Source organism: Lissotriton helveticus, chromosome 5_1, assembly GCF_964261635.1.
Source record: "Lissotriton helveticus chromosome 5_1, aLisHel1.1, whole genome shotgun sequence".
Classification (NCBI taxonomy): Eukaryota; Metazoa; Chordata; class Amphibia; order Caudata; family Salamandridae; genus Lissotriton; species Lissotriton helveticus.
The window spans coordinates 2,019,852,194-2,019,876,646 of NC_136065.1; positions in this window are offsets into that span (position 1 = coordinate 2,019,852,194).

Genomic DNA, 24,453 nt, shown 5'->3' on the forward strand with positions numbered 1-24,453 from the left:
GTAAAGTGCCAGGGCTTGAGAATCAAATGCTACTTGTGAGCCTGCAGCACGGATTGTGCCACCCACGCACGTAGCACGTAAAAAGGTATCTCAGACCTGCCATCGCAGAGTCTGCGCGCAGTTGCGACTGCCATGTTGACGCAGCCCGTGCCCACACTGGACTGTCATGGAACCTTCCCTTTTCCTACATTTCAGACGCCCCTAAGGTAGGCCCAAGGTACCTCTATTGGAAGAGATTGTATGAGAAAGGCAGGACATGTCTGTGTGTGTGTGTGTGTGGCGTGCCCTGATAGTGAAGACAGCAAAATGCGCTCATCACTATTCTAAGGTCACCCCTTCCCCCGTAGGATTGATCACGCCGTTCGTTTATAACAACTTATAAACCCAACGGGCCCGGGGACGGAGATTAGGAAATTAAGTTTAGTATGCCTGAACTCAGAATCTAAAGACCCAGCTTTTAGCGAGGGTGCCCTTTTCATTCTGAGTTCATAAAGGCCACTTTTAGAAAGTGGGTATTATTTTGCTTGGCCGTCCTGTGTGCCTCTGCTGGAACGTGGATTGCCTGTCTGGGTTTTGGATGACAGAAGGATGGGGAGCGGGAGTGGTTCCAAATAGTCTAGGTAGGTCAGGAAGGGGCTGAATCGACCTGGGCTGCAATGGGGGAAGAGGGGGGAAATATCCTTACACCTCAAAGGGCCTGGTCTGCCTCTGACAATGCAGTCTCCACCTCCTGCCAGGAAATCACACCAGAGTAGGCTGGACTGGTTCTGGTCCAACACAGACACCCTCTGTCTAAAGATCAAAGGATATTTGTGTACAAATACTGGGGCCCAGATGCCTGAACTTAAGAACTCATCTGGAACAAGAAGACTGCCAAGAAGAAGAGCCGGAGAAGCTGCGAAAAGGAACGGCTGCTTTGCTTCTGTCTTGAGCAATGAAAGGCCTGGACTGGACTTTCTGCAACCTAATTCATGAGTCTCTCCAAGGGATTGAGGTAGAGCTTGCCCCCTGTTCACGAAGTCTCAGGAACCCCAAAGACTTCAAGCTCTTCTGCCCACAGCACTGGGGACTGTGAAATGAAATGAAATAGCATTTATAAAGCGCATGGTTACCCGAAGGCATCCCAGCGTTAGGCCGAACCACAATAGACTGTAGCAATCAATGTGGGAATAGCCAGGTCTTAAGCTTCTTACGGAAGATGGAGTTGTCTGACAACTACAGCAGCAAGGAATTCCATAGTTTAGCAGCATTATAGGAGAAATAGCAGTGACAAAATTGAAATTCTTATATTTAGAATAGACCTCCACTCACAGCTGAGCTGGAAGGGAGCCCTCGTCTATCGTCCACCCGGGCCTCTCTCCAATTCCATCTCTCATCTTCTAGACATGATTTCTCCCTATGTGATATGCTCCAACAAATTTCTTCTCCTGGGCGACCTCAATGTCCATAGTGAAAATGCCTTGGACTCAGAGAACGCTATTTTTCTGAGGGAAATGTCAGCCCAAGGCCTTACCAAAACGAATGATGCTCCTACACACATCGCAGGCTATACTTTGGATCAGGTCCTCTCCAACTCATCTGACACAGTTTACAAATCAACTAACCCATTGACATGGTCAGACCATTCCATAATCACATTTGACCTTGTAGGCCCCCGCGAACACGTAGTTAAAAAAGTCCCAGTAACTCATACCTACAGACAGTGGCAAAAATTAACACCCACTCTCTTTCGTGAAGCATCCATGTTGAGAAATCCTGTGAGACTCTTCTGACGTTTCCTCTCAAAGCTGCAAACTCCCAACTCCCTCAAGGATCAACCAACCCAATCAGGAATTCAACACTGACTGAGCTAACTTCTCCCTAAGGGAAAGGGGAAGTGGATAGAGAAACTAACAGCATGGAAACAAACAAGATCTTCAGTTGTTGTCTCTCTCTAGGAAGTGTTCCAGGCCGTTGACCTTTTCTTATTAAATGCGCAACACTGGTTCCACGCAATTCTGTAGTACAATATTAATTGAATAATTACCCAGCTGTTTACTTCTTAATCACAGAATATAATTAAACATTTCCGCTTACTGACCATAAGCTTTGTTGGCCCTTGTTCACACTTAAACAGAAACTGTTTTTGCACTGACTCTGTCTCTTGACACCTTCAAATAAATATTACAAGTCAGTTACGCTTAAACATTAAACTGAGTTAACTGGTTAAAAGGTTAATTAGGTTAGTTAGAACTTAACTTGAAAAATCCATGCAAAAAGCATACCTGAGACTTCAGTAATTCTTCAATTCAAGGAATTCTGCAGTTGGAAGACAAAAGATTGCAGCCTATATCTAAATAACATTTACTATTTGCATATATACATTCCCAACTAACTTCCTTGTAAATAAACCTTCTTTTCTAAACTCAATTCGAGTTTCCTATTTACACAGATAATATACAGAGCGAGAATTTCACCCAAAAGTCATTTGCCTTTACCAAGGCTTGTTATATCTCACTCTGTCAAGTCAATAAGCCTTAATCCTTTAGCTTCGAAGGCTCTTAGTTCGATTTAAATGTTATTTAACTTGAAGCGCTATTGCACGTTAGTTCATTTGCTGTTGAAAAATGCCTTTAAGTCTTACTGTCCTTATCGAGCCGCTTCACGACGAACAGGAGACTCGAACAGCCTGCAGAGAGGAGTTAAGTAAACAAACCTCCCGGCTGTCACGGAAGAGAGAGAGACTCGGTTCTTCGTCTTCGGCGAAGTACATTAATCAGTTGAATCTGTCAGCTGAAGTTTCTGGGGGCACGACTAGGGGCTTGAAATAATTAAGGTTTTGAAAGGAGATTTTCTATTTTGACAGGGAAGCCGGAAATCCAGGGAGTCGAAGAAATCACCAACGCAGGAACAGAAGCTCTCATCAGGCTCAACGAGAGGCGAAGCGTCGAGCCGTTGACAGAGGCAACTATGTATAGCTTCTGTCACGAGAGCCAGAGCGTGCCCCTTTAAAGAGAAGACTCCAGTCACGAGAGCTGGTGCGAGCCTCCCTCATGAAGAGCTGACATTCTTGTCAGTTTCACAAAGCGAACCTTTCTCTTGGATTGACAACAAACAAGCATTGTCCAAAGCAATTTTCTAAAGACCACAACTATATTAATTTAAACTGTAAATTAACACTTCAAACACTAATCTAGATTTTCTTACAAACCTTAATTTGACCTTTAAGATTCACAGGATAAATATTCTAAACCTGTTTAAATCTGAATTTAGACAAGACGACCGGTAGCACCCCTAACAGTTCCTCCCCCAAAGGTCGTCTTACAGGTCGAGGTTTGTCAGGATGTAAGGCATGAAAAGACCTAACAAGTCTAGGGGCATGAACATTCCTTTCAGGTTCCCAAGATCGCTCAGAAGGATCATAACCCTTCCAATCAACCAAATAGAACAAGGTACCCCGAACTCTCTATGAATCTAAAATAGATTTAACCTCATATTCAACATGATCCCCAATAAACACAGGCGGTGAAGGATTATCAGGTCGAGTAGTAGGTTCAAAAGGTTTCAAAAGGGATACATGAAAAACAGGATGAATGTTATACTCATCAGGCAAAACTAACCTTACAGACACAGGATTCAAAATTTTCTCAATTTGAAAAGGACCCAAATACCTAGGTTTCAACTTCCTTTGACCCTCTAATTGAATGTTTCTAGTAGACAACCAAACTAATTGACCTTCCTTGTACAGAGGGGAAGATTTACGATGAGAATCAGCAGTTCTTTTCATAGTTATCTTACTTTTAATCCACTGCTTCCTAGCCCGTTCCTGAATATCCATCAATGATGTCAGCCTATCTGTAACTGCAGACATGAACTGTTGTTCTTCAGGTAAGAGAATGGGAAGTGATCTAGGATATTGACCAGTGAGGAAGTAAAAAGGAGAACAACCTAAGGCTGAATGCGTGGTGTTATTATAAGTAAACTCCGCCCAGGGCAGAACTTCATCCCAATGACCCAAAGAAGTAGTTAACAAATATCGTAAACCCTGTTCTACATGCTGATTAACCCTTTCAGTTTGCCCATCGGTCTGAGGATGAAAAGAAGAAGACCAGAATTTTGATATAAATTGAGGACCTCTATCTGAAATTATCTTTGAGGGAAGACCATGAAGTTTAACAATATTTGATAAAAACACAGTACTAAATTCTGCTGCAGTTGGAATTTTGTGTAAAGGAATAAAATGTCCCATCTTGGATAGTAAATCAACCACTACAAGAACCTTAGTGTAACCATTAGAATTAGGAAGATTTGTAATGATATCTAGACTAATTGTGTGCCAAGGTTGAGGAGGAATAGTCATCGGACGAAGTAAACCCATTGGAACTGCATGTAAGGCCTTTTGTCGTGAACAAACTGGACAAGCTTTCACAAATTGCTGAATTGCAGGAATCATTTTTTCCCACCAAAAATGACGTTGACACAAATCCAAAGTTTTATTAATGCCAGGATGAGCAGCAATAGCCAAATCATGATTCCAATGCATTACCTTATCTTGTAAACTTTTTGTGGGAATAAACAACTTACTATTGCGATAAAACAGACCCTCTCTGACTGAATTCCCTTTCTTGGATATCCACTCATGAATGTTATAATTTTTTAATTCTTCCTTAATAGAATCCAAGAAATTTTCAGAATGAATCTCTGCAGCTATTTTCTCCCTAGGCAAAACACTAGGTGGCTCTTTTACTGAAATTAAATCTTTTTCACAAACTAATCGTGAAAGTGTATCAGATTACAATTGCTTATTTCCAGGCCGATACGTAATTAAGAAATCGAATTCACTAAAAAACTGTAACCATCTCATCTGTCTGGGAGTAAAAGCCTTTACTGTGGAATAAAATGGTACATTTTTATGATCAGAAAATACTGTGATAGTATGTTTAGCCCCCAAAAGATGGTGTCGCCATTTCTGAAACACATCTTTAATAGCTAAGAGTTCCCGTTCAGCAATAGTATAATTCTGCTCTGCTAACAAAAGCTTCCTAGAAAAGAAAGCAATTGGGTGTAAATGACCAGAATTTGAATCCTTTTGAAGCAACACACCACCAATAGCTGTCTGTGTAGCATCTGCCTCTACAAAAAATGGCCTATCAGGATCAGGATGGACTAAAATTGGAGCAGAAGTAAAAGCCTTCTTTAATAAAGAAAAAGCTTGATCTGCTTCTTCAGTCCAAGAAAAGACTTTTCCCTTCTTTAGCAACTGATTAATGGGAGTAACAATTTTAGAAAATTTGGAAATGAACCGCCTATAAAAATTGGCAAATCCTAAAATTCTCTGCGTGTCCTTAATAGAAACAGGAATTGGCCAGGTTAAAATTGCTTCTACCTTTTTAGGATACATATGAATTCCCTCAAGTGATAAGCAATAGCCAAGAAATTCCACCTTAGAGGCATTAAATACACATTTTTCTAATTTTGCAAATAATGAATGATCTCTTAACCTCTGTAAAACCGCTTGAACATGCTGTATATGCTCCTCTGAATTTTTAGAATAAATCAAGATGTCATCAATATAGACTATACAACAGACATCTAACAAATCATGCAAGACCTCGTTGATAAAATATTGAAAAGCTGCCGGAGCATTACAAAGACCAAACGGCATAACAGTATATTCAAAAAGACCAAATTTCGTACGAAAAGCGGTCTTCCACTCATCACCTTCCTTAACTCGAATCAAATGATATGCTCCTCTAAGATCCAGTTTGGTATAGATACTGGAGCCCTTAATTTGATTAAGAAGTACAGGAATTAATGGTAACGGATATCTGTTTTTAATTGTTGCTTTGTTTACAGCTCTATAATCAATACAAGCTCTCAAGTCTCCAGACTTCTTCGCAACAAAGAAAAGTGGAGACGAGACTGGAGAAGTGGAGTGATGGATGAATCCAAGTTCCAAAAGTTCATCCAAATATTTCCTCAAATAATCATTTTCAGGTTCCGTTAAGGCATAAATTCTGCTGCAAGGTAGAACAGCTCCAGGAACCAAATCAATTCTACAATCATAAACTCTATGAGGTGGTAGTTTAGTTGCTTCAACCGGATCAAAAATTTCGAAAAATTCTGATACTCAACAGGAAGTCTATTTACTTCTGAGTTCAAAGTAGCGCAAAAAAGAGGCATTACTGGATCTCTAGTCTCTTGATAGCAATGCAATTTACAAAAAGAAGATTCTAAGGTAACAGTTCTTTTAATCCAATCTATTCTAGAATTATGTAACTCCAACCAAGGAATACCCAAGATTACTCCAAAAGTTGGAGCATCAATCAAATCAAAAACCACCTTTTCAGTATGCCCATTGTCAGCCACTAAGGTCAAGGGCTCCGTGTTAAAACGAATCATTCCGGAAGACAATACTGAACCATCCACTGCTCTCACTGGCTCAGGTTCCCTCTTGCAACAAATTTCAAATTTAATTCATGAGCAAACTCAATATCGAAAAAATTCCCTGTGGCCCCTGAATCCAAGAGTACAGGAATACTATGCCTTTGTAGTGTGGTTAAAATAAAAACCATCCGTATTGTGAAATGTTTGGGAATATGTGTAGTTACATTAGTGACAAACTGAGAGATCTTAGAAGAAGATTTACTCGAAGAAACAATCTCAACTTTCCTCGAGATTCCTAGTTTTACGACTGAGTTGATGAAGGAGTCTCAACCACCAAGACTTTCTTTTTAGTAGGTTTAACTGTACAATCCTTAGCAAAGTGCCCTGGCTTGCCACAATATAAACACAAGTTACCCTTACGTCTTCGTTCCTTTTCCTCAGGAGTCAAATGTCCCTTAAACCCTCCCAACTGAACTGGCTCAACCATAGAATTCTTAACATCAGACTCCTTTTTCTCAACTTTAAATTGCGAACTTCTAAGGTCACTCCTTGTTTTCTCATTTCTACGTTCACCTAACCTATGCTCAAGTTTAACCACTAGATCCTGAAATTCCTTAAAATCCTCAGGCAGATTAACAATGTGTGCAAGAGAATCTTTCAAGTCATCCTTAAGACCTCTATAAAACAAAGAAATTCTTTTCTCTTCAGGCCAATGTGTCTCGGCCAAAAGTCTGTTAAAGGTTGTCATGTATGAAATAAGATCTTTAGATCCCTGACGAAGATTCAATAATTCATTATCCGAAGCCTGAACTAAAGTATGTTTCGCAAATAGTTTTGACATGGCTAATTTAAAATTTTGCAGGTTATGAAGCAAGGGGTCATTATTATCAACTAAAGGCATTGCCCAGTTTGCAGCCACCCCTCCTAGATAAGAAATTATAAAAGCTACTTTAGCAGTATCAGAAGAAAAAATTTGAGGTTTACACATGAAATGCAACTGGCATTGACTGAGAAAAGTGGCATATCTACTACTTTCTCCGGAAAATCTTTCAGGATGTGCCAAATGGACAGGAGCTGGGGTAACTACCGTGACTTGGACTGGTTGAGTTCCAGGCTGTTCTCCAGAAGAATGCGATAAATGTGCATCAGTACCAAATCTAGTTGGCGCTAAAACTGGTTTTCTTTCCTTAGTAGGATCCCTCCAAACTGAAAACCCCGCCCTAGTTTCGTCTAACTCTTGACGAAGCGATTGATTCTCCAATCGCAAATTCTCCATCTCCACATTCATTTTCTGTACCAACTGTGTCAACTGAGAAACATCCATGAGGGTGAGTTTACAAGCTCAAGAGGAAACGATTTTTATAAAACAGGCTTCGTCTACTTTTGAGAAGTCCTGTGAGACTCTTCTGACGTTTCCTCTCAAAGCTGCAAACTCCCAACACCCTCAAGGATCAACCAACCCAATCAGGAATTCAACACTGACTGAGCTAACTTCTCCCTAAGGGAAAGGGGAAGTGGATAGAGAAACTAACAACATGTAAACAAACAAGATCTTCAGTTGTTGTCTCTCTCTAGGAAGTGTTCCAGGCCGTTGACCTTTTCTTATTAAATGCGCAACACTGGTTCCACGCAATTCTGTAGTACAATATTAATTGAATAATTATCCAGCTGTTTACTTCTTAATCACAGAATATAATTAAACATTTCCGCTTACTGACCATAAGCTTTGTTGGCCCTTGTTCACACTTAAACAGAAGCTGTTTTTGCACTGACTCTGTCTCTTGACACCTTCAAATAAATATTACAAGTCAGTTACACTTAAACATTAAGCTGAGTTAACTGGTTAAAAGGTTAATTAGGTTAGTTAGAATTTAACTTGAATACTCCATGCAAAAAGCATACCTGAGACTTCAGTAATTCTTCAATTCAAGGAATTCTGCAGTTGGAAGACAAAAGATTGCAGCCTATATCTAAATAACATTTACTATTTGCATATATACATTCCCAACTAACTTCCTTGTAAATAAACCTTCTTTTCTAAACTCAATTCGAGTTTCCTGTTTACACAGATAATATACAGAGTGAGAATTTCACCCAAAAGTCATTTGCCTTTACCAAGGCTTGTTATATCTCACTCTGTCAAGTCAATAAGCCTTAATCCTTTAGCTTCGAAGGCTCTTAGTTCGATTTAAATGTTATTTAACTTGAAGCGCTATTGCAAGTTAGTTCATTTGCTGTTGAAAAATGCTTTTAAGTCTTACTGTCCTTATCGAGCCGCTTCACGACGAACAGGAGACTCGAACAGCCTGCAGAGAGGAGTTAAGTAAACAAACCTCGCGGCTGTCACGGAAGAGAGAGAGACTCGGTTCTTCGTCTTCGGCGAAGTACATTAATCAGTTGAATCTGTCAGCTGAAGTTTCTGGGGGCACGACTAGGGGCTTGAAATAATTAAGGTTTTGAAAGGAGATTTTCTATTTTGACAGGGAAGCCGGAAATCCAGGGAGTCGAAGAAATCACCAACGCAGGAACAGAAGCTCTCATCAGGCTCAACGAGAGACAAAGCGTCGAGCCGTTGACAGAGGTAACTATTTATAGGTTCTGTCACGAGAGCCAGCGCGTGCCCCTTTAAAGAGAAGACTCCAGTCACGAGAGCTGGTGCGAGCCTCTCTCATGAAGATCTCACATTCTTGTCAGTTTCACGAAGCGAACCTTTCTCTTGGATTGACAACAAACAAGCATTGTCCAAAGCAATTTTCTAAAGACCACAACTATATTAATTTAAACTGTAAATTAACACTTCAAACACTAATCTAGATTTTCTTACAAACCTTAATTTGACCTTTAAGATTCACAGGATAAATATTCTAAACCTGTTTAAATCTGAATTTAGACAAGACGACCGGTAGCACCCCTAACAATCCATCCCTCCCTGTCCGTCAGCCTTGGACACGGTTGATAAATGCCTGATGGATATCCAGGACACAATCAAATCCACCATAGATGCTTTGATCCCCTTGAAAAAATCATCTGTTGCCCCCACCCGCATCCAGACCCCCTGGTATTCTTCGGATCTTCTATCAGAGAAAAACAAATGTAAAAAGCTCGAACGCCAATGGCGCCAAACCAAAGACCCCCTGGACAAGGGAAAGTATAAATCTAAAAATCACTCGGAAAAATCACAAAGCCACCCAACTTGAGCAAACGAATAACACATCTAAGACTCTTTTTCACATCCTTAACACCCTTATAAATACCAAAGCCTGCAGCCCTGATGAAGAGCCAACCCAATTACTATGCGACAACATAGCCGACCACTTCTCACAAAACATTACTGAAATTTACAACAAGATAACCACCTCCAATATCAACACCAGTCACAACCTGATTGTTGATTCAGTTGCTGCCCCACTCAGATGGCTCACTTTAAAAGAATTCCCTCTGCTCACTATCCATGATACAGAATCCTTATTAAAATCTGCCAAATCGGGCTCTCCCAAAGACCCAATTCCAGCTGAAACTGCCCAAAAACTCACAGTAGAACTGGCTGAGCCTCTCTGCTCCATTCTTAATAGCTCAATTAAAGAAGATAAACTTCTCAAAGTATTGAAATCTGCCCAAAATAACTAACTATAGACCTATTTCACTGGTTCCTCTACACAGTAAACTGTTGGAAAAGCACATTAACACACATCTATCTGCATTTATCGAATCCTCCAACTGTCTTGATCACTCTCAGTCAGGATTTCGTCCCAGGCATAGCACTGAATTGGCCCTGGTTAATGTAACAGATGACATCCAAATGCAGGCCGACGCCGGCTGAGCAGTAATTCTCATACTGCTCGACCTGTCCGCCGCATTCGACACCATTTCACCCCAGATTCTACTAGATAGACTGCGTTCTATAGGCATTAAGGACACAGCATTAAACCCAAACGGTGAACCTTGGACCCTTCAAATCCAAGACCACCGCAGCAACTAAAGGGGTACCTCAGGGCTCCTGTCTCAGCCCCTCCCTATTCAATGTGTACGTCCCCCCTCTTGCAGCACTCCTTAGGAATATCGGGTTCACCCCGATCTCCTATGCAGACGACACCCAACTCCCTCTTTCCTACAATAAAGACACCCCTAACATTCAAAACCTTTTCGCGGAAGGCATGAAAGCTATAACATCATGGATGAGCAGCAATTTTCTGCAGTTAAACGCAGGAAAAACTGAAATAATGCTCTTCAAAGATGCAGTCACCAGCTGGTCCCCTAGCTGGTGGCCAGAGGAACTATGTCCGGCACCATCTCCTAAGCCAGTAGTTAAAAACCTAGGGGTCCTAATAGACAACAAACTTAGGGGCCTATTACGATAGCGGTTTTCCCGGATCCCCGTCGGCCCGGTGGATGCGGGAAACCCGCAGCGGAGCCTTGAAAGACCCACGCCAAATTAGGATGGCTGGTGGGTCTTGCAATCTGTCTGCAGCTTTTCCGCCGCGGTCGCCTTCCGACCGCGGCGGAAAAGCTTTAACATGGCTGGCGGTGTCTATCAGACACCGCCAGCCATATTAGGATGGCTTAGAATCTATGCTTTTCCACAGCGGCTTTTCCGCCTTGGAAAAGCATACGGACCTCCACTTCGGGGGCCCGTTGCGGGCCCCCTGGGTGAAGAGGGTGGAGGATGCACATGGGGCGTACCTATGGTACCCCCCTGCATTTGCCTGAACAAAGCAGCAGGCACCGCGTGGTGCCTGCCGCTTTGTGCATGCAAATGCACAACTTTCATTTTTAACATTGCGGCGGGTGCTGCTTCAAGCAGCACCCGCCGCAATACAGGGTGGCGGTCACATCCTAATTTTTGCATGGAGGGACCGCCGCTGCCCCTGCTGATGGTCCCTCCTACTCTATGGTGGCGGACGGACTCAGGTCCGTCCGCCATCATAATCGGCCCCTTAATCTTGATGAGCACATAGCTGCAACCAAACGCGCCTGCTTCCATGCCCTCAGCCTGCTCTGCAAGGTCTTCCATTTCCTACCTGTTTCCACATGCAAAACGCTGGTACATTCCATAGTACTTAGCCACCTGGATTTCAGCAATGCTTTACTGATCTCTGCCAAGGAATCCACCCTGAACAGTCTTCAGATGGTGCAGAACACAGCAGCCCATTTGGTAACCAGTGCACCCTACCGTGCTTCCTCACTTCCCCTGCTACTCAAACTCCACTGGCTACCCATACGCAAAATAATCTATCTCGTACCCTTTGTTCCAAAGGGAAAGGCCTTCTTGTCATCCATCGCATCAAGCAAACCAGATTGGGAGGCAAATCGTTCTCTTACCTAGCTCCCCAACTCTGGAACCAATTACCCCATGGACATCCACCTTTGCACTAACTACCTAGGCTTTAGGAAAAAATTCAAAACCCTACTTTTCTAAACACTGCAAGCCTCACCTCTACACGTCCTCAGCGCGGAGATACCCCATCTGGGGTGATTCAGGCGCTTTACAAATGATCTAAATAAATAAATAAAAATGAAAGCCGCCCGCCGCATCTAGACCTCCTAATTCTAGGAACAGACGCCAAATGAAGGTCATTTGAGCGTAACTGTCTATGATTTTTATAGGACCGGACAAAAGATGAAATGATATCCGGTCCCTCCCCCCAAGCATCTTATGGGTGGTACACAGGGCTTTAAAATACACCCTTTCTTGGATAGGGAGCCAATGTAGAGACCTGAGGGCGGGTTTAGCTGATTGACGTCTAGGAACACCCTTGAGAATCCGGGAGGCGCAATTTTGCATAACTTGCAGTTTCTTAAAAACCGCAACGGGGGCACCAAGATAAAGGGCATTGCCATAGTCCAGGTGCGATAGAGGCAGCGCCTGGACTACGAGCTTCCTTGCTGAAGGGGGAAGCAGAGGCAATACCATACGCAACAATTGTAGGATGCCAAAGCAAGAAGCAACTGCCTTCCTATCTTGGGTTTTAAAGTGTTGTATGGCATTTTAGGACCCTAGTGTAATTTTCCCGATTCATGCCCTTATATAGGTATAAATCACCTTGTCCTTATATAGGCATAGAAATCATAACCATATTTAGACATAGCCCATGCAGTCCAAATACAGGCATGGATACTTCCACTAGTTCCGAAAAGCCACAACAATTTAGTTTTTGGTTTGATTCAACGTTGAAGGATACAGTGTTCCAAAATATTGTGCACCTTATCTTTGTTTCCTTGAAACTTACTCTGCAAACTTTCAGTCAACAAAATGACTAAAAACGAGACAGGTGGAGCTGCAGCAGCAGCCCGACCAGGCTTTGAGATTACAGGTTTTAATGAAGAAGACGCGGATGCTATAATCATCCCGGAAAATCTAAGGAAAACCATCACTATAAAGCTAATAACAAATGGCCTATCATCAAGAGGTGGTAGGGTGATATTTGTTATAGAGGCACATGAATATCGGCAGACAAAGATATTCTATTCATGGATTATCTTTCCAGAAGCAACTCCAACAACACATGTGTTCCACTTCCACAAGATAGAGGAACCTCCAGCGGAATACACTCCTTTCCAGGATATTGAAATTCCAATAACATACCAAGAGCATGCGCTCTGGTTTAAAGGCGCCCTACAACATCAAAATCACATTACCAGGCTCGGTCCACTAGGTAGACCAGGAGCAACATGGCCGATACTAGCCAGCTATACACCACATCCTGACATTGAACGAATGACAGATGTAAAACTATTAGCTCAGCTAAAACAATTAATTAAAATACATAGACAATTGGTTCAATATGTCATGCGGACTCTAAAAGTCCAACCTGCTATAAGGATTCCACAGCACACCCCTCATCAGGGGAACACAAACAAAATTACACCACAGACTATGCAATCGGTCATTGGTAAATTACCCGCAAAAAGGGACAAAATCCATTCTGGTTAGCTCAAAAAATTACTCGAATCGAGGCAGCATTTCCCGATAGTACACCTAATGAGAAACACAGGATTCTAACAATCTGTTTATCAATGGGGATCGCATCACACCTGGAGGACTGTGACACTTGGGGTACAGTATTTGCTGCAATATACACAAAAACACAAAGTGTTCCGTCTATGGTGGTAATACCAGACGTCCTGAAACAGATTAAAAATGAATACAGGGTGGAGCCTGCTTTAAATCTGAGTATGAAATTACTGAAAGATTTCAAACAGGTCTCAGCTATCATATTAGCTAATATTAAAGGTGAAGCAGCATCTGTGGCGATCCGCCAAAACTAAAAGAACTTGATGTAACTGAGCAACCATATGAACTGACCAGAATAATAGAAAAATTCTAAGTAGAGATAGTTTGGGTGGAAAACCAGTAAAACCCCAACTAACAGAAAATCCTGAAAAGGTTTTTATTAAAAACACTCTCACTACTCCTAAAAAGAAGTGGGAAAAAAATAAACAGACACTTCCTAAAGAGAAGCGTTCTCAATGCAGAGGTAGGTCTCCTCAAAAGGAGCCCTCTGAAAAGAGGTATAACCTCAGAAACAGGGATAATTTGAGAAAAACTGATAGATATCAAGATACTGATACACGTTCCTCTCGTACCTTTCAGACTACCTCACAGAAATCGGAAAGAAGAGGACGATAAGAACACAAGGAAGAATGCGTGAAGTCCAAAGACGATCAACATGTTACAAAAAATAGGAAAACCCAATTCACCAAAAAGAAGGTAGCAGGTCTAAAAATCAGACATGCCGAGGATCTTGATGACATAACTCAAGAACGGGGAGTGGGCTCAGACAATGCTGGACAGCGCAGCAGAAGTTACCATAGCTCACAAGATCCTGAAGGATCATCTGGAGACAGTGGACTTGAATAAATACATTCAAGTTGAAACTGCAGAAACTAGGGTTAGTGTACCCCATAAGTTATATGAAGTAACGCTCAGGATAGAGGGGGCCATAACTAGAAAAGTAAGAGCACTCTTTTGGGAGAAAATCTCTAAGGGTTATGCCATTCTTCTGGCTGAACAAGACTGGCCACCTGAATTTATCAGGGAGTGCCCATATGGCGAAGAAATCATTTTGCCAGCCTTCTCAAATCATATTCCTATTCATAAAAAATACACCTATGCGAGAAAATGGGTTGAGCCCAGGCTCCAGCATTAAATAAAAATCATGTGGGATGGGATGAGGCAGTATCCAGTTAAGCAAGCAGATCTTAGATTGAAACATGCACCTCGTCAATTCTTTGTTTCCTGTCTCCAAACCAGACAATACAAATCGCCTAGTTTTGGACTACAGACATTTAACCTCCTGTTGCAAAACCTTTGCAGTACAAAATGCACACAGCGCAGCACTGATGAATAACATCGGGCGCAAAAAATATAAAACCACATTAGATACTTCTAACGGTTTCTTATGTCAAAACATTGCACCTGAAAGCAGGTACTTGATTGCTTTTTCAATTATGGGGACACAGCGTCAGTTCTGTCATCTCCCCCAGGGATTCAAGAATAGTCCAGCGTCATTTTCAGCCAGAGTAACATACTACAAACTTATGATCTTATGTTGAAGACATCTATCTTAGAGACGATGACTTGAACAGGGTGAACACCATAATACTTGGTTTCGCATCTGAAGGGTACAAATTCAACTTTAAAGAATCAAGAATTGCCCACCTCAACGTCCTATTTTTGGGATACGAGTTGTCAAGTGAAGGGAAAAGCCTGGCAGCAAACTTTCTAGAAATGTGTGCGCTGCTCCAACCTCCAAAAACGCTGAAAAAACTTACAGTCAAATCTAGGTTTCCTGAACTTTGGAAGAACTTACATTCTAAACTACGCAGAAAGGGTTAAACCTCTCTGTGAATTAATCAAACCTGATTTTAAATCCAGTAATTGGACTCAAAAACACACAGAAATGTTGCGTTCAGTACAAACAGACATGTTAGCAACGACACATTTACAGACACGGGTAAACGTACGCAACCTTGTAATCATAATCATCTCAGGAAGATGCGAATTCACGTACTTAACCTTTAATGAAGGTGAAAAGGTACCAATAGCTTATAAATCACACTTGTACACACAAGCTGAAATGAAATTCACTTCAACCGAAAAAATTCTGACAGTGGTTCAAACTGCAGTAGCAAAAGAGAGAGCCCTTGCACAGGAAAAACGCATAATGGTCATTACGCCTGTACCTGCCTTAGAGGCAGTGACAAAAGCAAGCATTCCGAATGCAAAAGCTTTACATCCAAGGTGGATACAATGGGTTAATTATCTTGCTGCAACAGACGTTGAATAAGTTTTTGACCCTTACTTGAAAACTCAAGAATTTCTACAATACGAACAAGAATGTCCTCTGCCCACTGAGATTCTGCTTCTAGAACATTACGGATGTATAATTTATGGATGTATAACGTTACAACGCAGGCTATTACAACGCCTGCCTTTACAACGCGGTTTTTACATCGCAATCCATTACAACGCATAGTGCTTTTGGGTGTTGGATAGTGAATAGTTTAATTTACTATTCCAACTCCAGTCTCCGTGGACACTAGGGAAGGTTATTGGATAGTAAATGAACCTATTCCCTATCCTAGAGCGCCCCCCAGCGCAATGCGTTGTAATAGTTTGCATTGTAATGACCGCGTTGTAATGGTAGTGCGTTGTAAACGTTTTGTTGTAAAGGTTGTTTACCATAATTTATACAGATGGATCAGCACATACCGCAATTGGGGGTAAACTTATGGTGCTGTTTGCGCGATTGTTAAAAGTCACTGGTGCGATGGTAAATTCCGACCTATGGTCACAAAAACTCAATCTCTAGGAGATTGTACAGCTCAGCGAGCTGAACTACAGGCTTTCAAGATGGCGCTTGAAAATACGATCACGAATTCCCCACACTCATAGTGTGCGATTCATATTACTGCGTTCAATCTTACAACGAATACTTGCAGAACTGAGTTCAAAACGGTTTCAAAGATGCAAAAGGAAGCACAATCAAGCATAAATTGCTTTGGAAACAAGTAGTTCTATTACAGAAAGAACTACAAAAGACTCACGTGATCCATACACTCATCAGCGTGATGGCGTTCACTTTGCAGGGAATTCATTGGCTGGTGAAGCAGCGAAGGCAGCTGTGCAAACGGCTTCCATAGCTGCAATCACTCGTTCAAAAACAAAAATAGACGGCGAAACAATGCTAGCTGTCAATGCCACAAGCAAAGGCAGCGGTGCAGAGTTACCTCTAAACTATCTACTCGAATATTCAAACATAATTGATGCAAACTCCGTTCCTTTTGCTCGAATCCCTGGAGTGGGGGATAGGGTGATTCCAAACAGGAAACGTAGAAGTGCTTTGATACAAGAAGCACATATGGGAGAGGGTCTGATACATCAAGGGATCTCAAAGTCTCTACTAGAATTAAAAGTGACGTACTGGTGGCCAGGGATGAATGCCCACATTTACGAATTTGCAATTAATTGCGATGTCTGCTACAGAGATCTCAGCATATAATGCCGCCAGATACCTGACTACAGTATAGCCAGCCCAGTACAGACACCATTGTTAGACAGCACTAGACTTTCTACACGCAGACGTCACTATGGACAAATGCGGTCCCAACAACTATTAGGATAAGATTCATTTGGATGTGGCATCAGCGCTCGGCTGACACCCAAACTGTTATAAAAGATTTGCGAGTCTTTATCGGCACATACGCAATTGGCACGCTACATTCTGACCAGGGTCCTACGTTTAGCTCTCGAGCTCACAAGGATGCCATGGCCAATCTGGGCGTTGCAATGCGGTACTCAAGTCCATCCCATCCAGAGGGAAATTCCGGGACATAAAGCAATCTATAACAGCTAGGGTATTAGGCTCGGGTGACGGGTGGGTCAAACATTTAATAAGTGTCCAACGTAGTTTTAATAATCTGCCAAGAAATTCTCTGGGTGGGATCACTCCATATGAAATCCTTTTTGGTACTAGAATGATTGTCGAAGACCTCGATTGTCATACAGTGGTAGAACAAAAACCCTTTGATATCAAAAGACCGCTTGGCATTACAGAAGCCAACAACCACTGAAGAAAAACCACCTGTCCCAGCAAGTCCTGTCTGGATTCCAAAGATTGGGGATCTAGTCTGAGAAAAAATAGTGGATAAGAAGGAATTTGGGCCTTTTTACAGAAAACCAGTACCTCTCCTAGCAATCCACAGATCAAGAACAGTGTTACTGCCGGCCCTTGCTGGAAGAAAGGAGAACCGGTTCGTATTGATCAACCTGGTGAAACCACATCATGTGGTCGATAATAAGTAGTAGGCCCAGTGGACTCCAAAGATGTAGCAGACGATCAAATCTTGTTACTATCCAAGAGGTTCAAACTGAGAGACTCATCACCTTTGAAGAATCTGCAGTAAGAAAAGAAGGACTATGCAACAAAGCCATGGAACTTTTGCCTCTTGAGACCCAAATAACAGTTCATCAAGACACTCCTGTCTACAATGATATAGCATCTGACTATACTAATATGACAAGGGATCAAGTAGCTCCAGCGATTTCAAGTAATCCGGATGCAATACCAACAATTGACAGAACTGCCTCTGGCTATTTCAACAACTTTGATACATTTTCTGAGGATCCCAGTGAGCCCGAAACAATGCAAGCAAACAAAACTTTTAAAGACAAAATAACAGCACTTTTTCAGCAACTAGCAAAGACTTATCTGGTTTTACCATGGGTTGAATTTTGGATTGTGTTAGGTGTACTTTTTCTCCTACTTTGGCTCATTCTTGTTTTAAGTTTGGGAAATCTGATAGATGGAAAATATAGTAAAATGGACATGGCAAGTAAGAACATCAACTTGCTCCTGAAACCACACAAATCATCCCATCGTGAACAAAGAGACTTGTCATCAGTAAATATCACAGCCGTTCCTCTACCTGGTGGTATGGCATGGGACAGAACTGATTATGACATTTATCGTCCGGTAGGGCTGTTGAAGATTCTACATCAATTTAAAGTTTCCTTGAGTGACTTTGTTTCACCCAGCACATTTTCTGATGATTGGGACTTTGAGACTGCTAATAACATGATGGCAGACTTAGAAATGTCAGCAGAATTTACTAAACATGAATACTTAGAAGGTTCATCAGATTATGAATAAATGTATTGTTTTAATCATTATGGTCATCATTATTTGCACAAATCTGCAAACCCTAGAAATGTTTTTACTTATAATCAATGGGAACATTGTCCAACGCCACCAAAGGGTAGCTCAAAAACATTTTATGAAAAATGTCCATACTTCTCAGGTTTTAATGTCACAAATCCAGAAACATTTTACTTTAAAAATGTTAGGAAGACAGGAATGCAAAGTATGTTGACTAATATAAAGCAAATTTATTCTGCGGCCTTTTATGCTCAATTGTCCACATTAGGTTTTGACTTTTGGAAAGACAACATTGAGACAAAAACTGTCTGGGGCACAAAAGACTGGCAGGTGCAAGGTTTAGAAGCCTTATTCAGAGCCTGCATCATCCCAGAACAAAAAATATTTTTAAATGACACTGTTCAACAGACATCTTGTCTTGGCCTGGCTAAGATAAAAGACTTAAACAAACCGTCCATACCTAAACCCACACCTGATAGTAATGGAACTACAGATGAGGAGGTAGACGTGAAATATATTTTACAACAAAACAGAACTAATCCTGATTGGAAAAAATGGTTAATCTGGCCCACAGACACGAATAACTGTCAAGACAGATTCCTGAACAAGACACAAGGGTTTACAGTAACTAGGCCAGATCCAAGATATGTCCAGAGTCAATATCCAGGGATAAAAACAACATACAGTGTAGGAAAACTGTGCCTTGAGTGGCTACAGAAAGCCGCACTCCCAGATATAAAACACGACTTAAGTTTACGTAAAGATGGCGCTGATTTGAGAGACTTCTTACAAGGACCTCGTAAACCACGTCATAAACATTTCATATACGCCGGTATATATGCTGCTTATAATGAAGCATGGAAAATCACGCAAATGGAAACTGCAGAACTAATACGAGAAATTGATCGTATTAATTTAGAGAAAGCTCTCTCTGTAGTTGACAATGGGTTAACGACTCTGTCATCCAGAATGGTATGTTATGTTATGTTATGCTACATTTGTAAAGCGCTCAGCTACTCAGGAGTATCCCAGCGCTTGCATCTGAAATCAAAATAAATCAACAAAGGAACAGAACTTAAAAAAGCAAGGTTTTGAGTTTTTTTTTAAACATTAGAGGTTCTTGAATGTTACGTAAGGAGAGAGGCAAGTTATTCCAAGCAGCCCTGTGCGGCGCAAAAAAGAATTGCCACCCAGATGCTGATGCTTGAAACAGGGGGTCTGTAGCAAAAGCTGGTTGGAAGAGCGTAATTGTCTCCCTGGTTTGTAAAAGGCTACTCTGGCCTGCAGGTAGACCGGTCCTAACCCATAGAGGGCTCTATGTACGATTGTAAGCATTTTAAATTTTATACGTAAATCCACAGGAAGCCAGTGAAGAGCATGCAGGTGCATCCGGACTGACTGCCTGGTGGATAGTCCCTTTAAAAGTCTAGCGGCCGAGTCCTGGACCACCTGCAATTTCCTCACTAAGTAGCCCGGACATCCAATCAGCAGAGCGTTCGCGTAGTCCAATCGGCACAAGATCAGGGCGCGAACTACCGTTTTCCTGGCACAACCCAGCAGATAGGGCAGAAATTTCCTCAAGTTTTTTAATACGCCGAAACAGGTGCCAGCCAATTTCTTGACATGCGTAGTAAAGTTGAGATCTTCATCAAACCAAACACCAAGGTTTTTAGCCACACCTTTATTCTCCAAAGGATAAGGGAAGTCAGAGGGCCACAGCTTCTCCCTAAAGTTCACTGGGAAAGAGCCGTACAGTAACACCTCCGATTTTCCTTCATTACATTTTAACTGTGCACCTGCGAGCCAAAGAAAAACAGAGGATAGACAATGCTGGACAGACTCAACCGAGTTGACGTCCTTAGGCAAGGAGAACAGCAGCTGATTATCATCCGCATAGGCCATCACCTTCGCCCCCAAAGACTCCGCCAGGAAGACGAGCGGAGTCATATATATATTGAACAAAAGAGGGCTAAGTGATGACCCCTGCGGGAACCCAGTCAGCAACGGCAGAGGATCAGACGCACACGGGGGAAGCCAGATCTGCTGTTGACGATCTTCCAGAAACGAGCATATCCATTTCCAGGCCGATACCGATCTCGCTGAGGCGCTTGAGGAGCATTGCATGGGGCACATTATCGAATGCCGCAGAGAGATCCAGCATAATCAATGCTGCTCTCCCCCCGGCATCCAGACTCTCACGAATCGACTCCGAGACCTCCAGCAATGCCGATTCAGTGCTGTGAGAGGAGCGGAAGCCGATTGGGCTGGGTGGATGAGGTTGGCCCCCTCAACATAACGAGTAAGTTGAGCGGTGACTACCTTCTCGCAAATCTTTGCCAGACCAGGCAACAGCGAGATCGGCCTGAAGTTCTCAGGACTAGCTGGATCCAAAGAGGGCTTCTTGAGGGGAGGGAGAATTAGGGCATATTTCTAAGATTTAGGAACCCACGCATGGTACAATGCTTTGTTAATCATAAGATTCACCTCCCCATTAACTGAGTCCCCCACATCAGCCAACAGTCTGACTGCACAAGGATCGTTCGGTGAGCCAGATCTGAGGGCCTTGAGAATTTTAAGAGATTCGGCCAGAGTGACCAGATTAAAATCAGAAAAGTTGGATGTAGGGTTAATACTGGGAAGAGATTCAGAGCAAATCACCCTGGTATTCCTAAGGACCAACCCGAGGGATTCCTGAATGCGAAGTATCTTGTCCCTGAAAAAGGAGGCAAGAGTATTACACCAGGAGTCCGAGACAGGGGTCACAGCCACCTGCGCACTTGGAGCCAAAAAGCTCTGGACTATGGCGAAAATTTCTTTCGAGTTGTTATTAGCATTTTCAATGCGAAGCGCATAGTGGAGGCCTTTAGCCTCTTTGATGGCTCCATAGTAGAGTTTTTGTTTAGCTCTGAGAATAATTTTATCCTCATGAAGATAGCCCCTGGACCGCCAAGCCCGTTCAGCTATTTTACACGCGTGTTTCAGAATCCTAAAGTCTGGAGAAAACCAAGGCTTAGAGGGGGAGTCCCTCCTCAATTTCGGATTACACGGAGCCAAAAGCGAAGCCACCGTGGTCGAGATCCACTCAGAAAAGTGTAAGATATTGTCTTCCAAATTCCCTGCGAGAGAGGGACGGGAAGAATTCAAAGCGGCACACAGCAGGCTTGCGTCCAGTTTCCTAGAGACGGGGGGCCGCTGGCAAACAAGAGGCCAAGATGGATTCCCCACCTCCCAAGAAAAGAATAGGGGAAAGTGGTCTGTCCAAGAGACCGGCGTCAGTTTTTCAACTGCCAGGTCAAAGTTAGCGCCAATGATATCTAGGGTGTGCCCACTCGAATGGGTGGGAAACACCACTCTTTGAGAAAGAATGGCCAAATGAAGAGCGTCAACGAAGTCTAAAGCATCAGAGGCCTCTGGAAGATCAAGGTGTAAGTTCACATCACCCAGGATCAAAAGTTTCGAATAACGTAATGCTTGATCTGCCAGGGCGTCCTGACAGGAGTCTAAAAACCCCCTAGCCGGGCCAGACGGGCGATAGAGCAAAGAACCCCCAAGTGTGAAATGGGCAGAGAGTTGCAGGCTAAAATTCAAGCATTCACAATCGCCCCAAAGGGCAGATGGTTCGGAGAGCAGAGACCACTCATCCCTATACCAAATAGCTAGGCCGCCGCCTCTCCCAGTAGGGCGGTCAACCCTGTGAACTTTAAAGCCAGCTGGAGTGGAAAGGGCCACAATTGGGTTGGAGAAGGTATCCAGCCATGTTTCTGTAACAAACAAATGTATTCTTTGGACAGCATTGTATCCTCTGCCATAGATATAATAGAACAGGACTTGCTCATGTTACAACATGGACAGTCTCAATTGTGTTCTATAATGCTGCTAGGCTGGACGTTACAAAATCTTCGTTCAGGCTATGTGCCTTGGCATCTAATCAATACCACGTCATTGTTTACTGGATTTAACCTTACAGGTAAACAAATCTCTTTGGCACAGAGGGGAGCAGACTATACGGTGCTGTGCATAGAAAAACTGGAAAGATTACCATTAACCGTATCTGAGAAACCAGCCGTAGAATGGATAATACATGGCACCATCACGTTGCCAGTGACGATTTTCTAGTTTCAGTATTGCTTGAAACACATACCAACAGGCCTTATGAAAGGTTGGGTAAAGAATACATAAAATCGACCTGGGATTTACCATACACATACAAATGTTAGAGTGGGGAAAAGGAGGTATTTCTTAGTGTTAAAAATTGCAAAAGCAAACTGAGCGCTACACTTTTATGTCAGGGTATTAATTTGCATGGAGCCTGCGATAGTTCTTCGACCAACTTATCCTGCCACCTGCAAGGTTCTCCAATTTTTAGGCAGCTTTCCAATGGGAGCTACATAATGTTGAATGATCACAGCTGTTGTGGAATGATGCCAGGAATAGGCTATCTTGTTAGTGTGTCAGCCAGGGTCACTTGTTGTATGCAAGTATTGTTTCCTAAAACTAAGACAGACGGGGAGTCGCTGCTATGGCCTTCACTGAACATCTCTTCTATACGAATTGATACTTTAAGCAGAATGAAAGCCATTCTATTACAAAAAACAGTGCCACTGACCTCGTCCAAAGAGACGTATGATTTGCAAGTTGCAAGGTCCTCTGCAGAGATACATGCCCTATTATCAACGTACTGCCTCATACATTTTGCAGAAATGTTAGGTCCTATCTTAAGCATCGCCAATATCATACTATATGCTTTAAATGAAATCATTGCTTTCAAATACGTACAGTATAAATGCTCATTTTCGTGTGCAACCATTTCAAATGCATTTTATGTATTTTTGGGTGGGATTGTAAACACATGCTTCAGATATGTTTTAAATGCTTAGAATTTAGTAATGTCGATCATAATAAAGTGGAGTGGGTTTGTATAACATTTTAGAACCCTAGTGTAATTTTCCCGATTGATGCCCTTATATAGGTATAAATCACCTTGTAGTTATATAGGCATAGAAATCATAACCATATTTAGGCATAGCCCATGCAGTCCAAATACAGGCATTGATACTTCCACTAGTTCCGAAAAGCCACAACTGTGGAAAAAGGGTTCAGGCAGATCAGGTCGTTTACCCCTTTTCTAGGTTTGCCCGGCGTTAGCCGCTTCTCACCCAACTCACGATTACCCAAATAAAGAGGCAGGCGCTGGAGACTGGAAGGCAGGAAACAGGAGTTTATTTCCGACGGAACAGAACACATCAAATCAGACAACAGGGTATCTTCTCGAGGTGCTCTAACAAGTTTCTCTACGGCTCAGTCTTTTATACACAGGTTTATGATGTACAAACATTCCTTATTGCAATAAAGACACTTTGAAGTACAAAAAGGGCATGTTTGGGACCCCAGCTCCAGGCCCATTCCCATACTGACCGCTCTGATGTTGTTTTCCCCTCCCAAATGTGACATGTGATTGTAATCTGCAGCCGGACATTCCAACAGGGCACGAGGGCAGGAGGAGGTGGTCAGATCTAAGGTTGGGCGGGCGATAAGATCATGTTTCGCTATGCGGGGCCGGAGGGGTACATCCACGAGAGCTAGTTTTATGATGTGGGACTGGGTCGAGAGGCCAGGTGTAGCCGGGGGGGGGGCCATCAGAAGAGAGGAAGGGTGTTCCTGGGAGGGATGCGGGGTGTCGGTCATGTCTAGGGGTGTGAAGGCCTTGATTAATCACCGCGCCTCGGATGTGAGGCGAGGTCCTACTGTAGGAAGCAATAAACTGCATGTGTTGGGCTAGGTGATGGCCTGGGATCAGGTCGGGCAATCGGGCAGGGAGGAAGAGGTTACCAAAAGGGCCCGTTCTATGAGTAGGATGAAAGAGCGAGGGGGCAGGCGTTCAGCACGGAGACAAGGTCATGTTTAGTGGTGCGTTTATGGCCCGAACAGG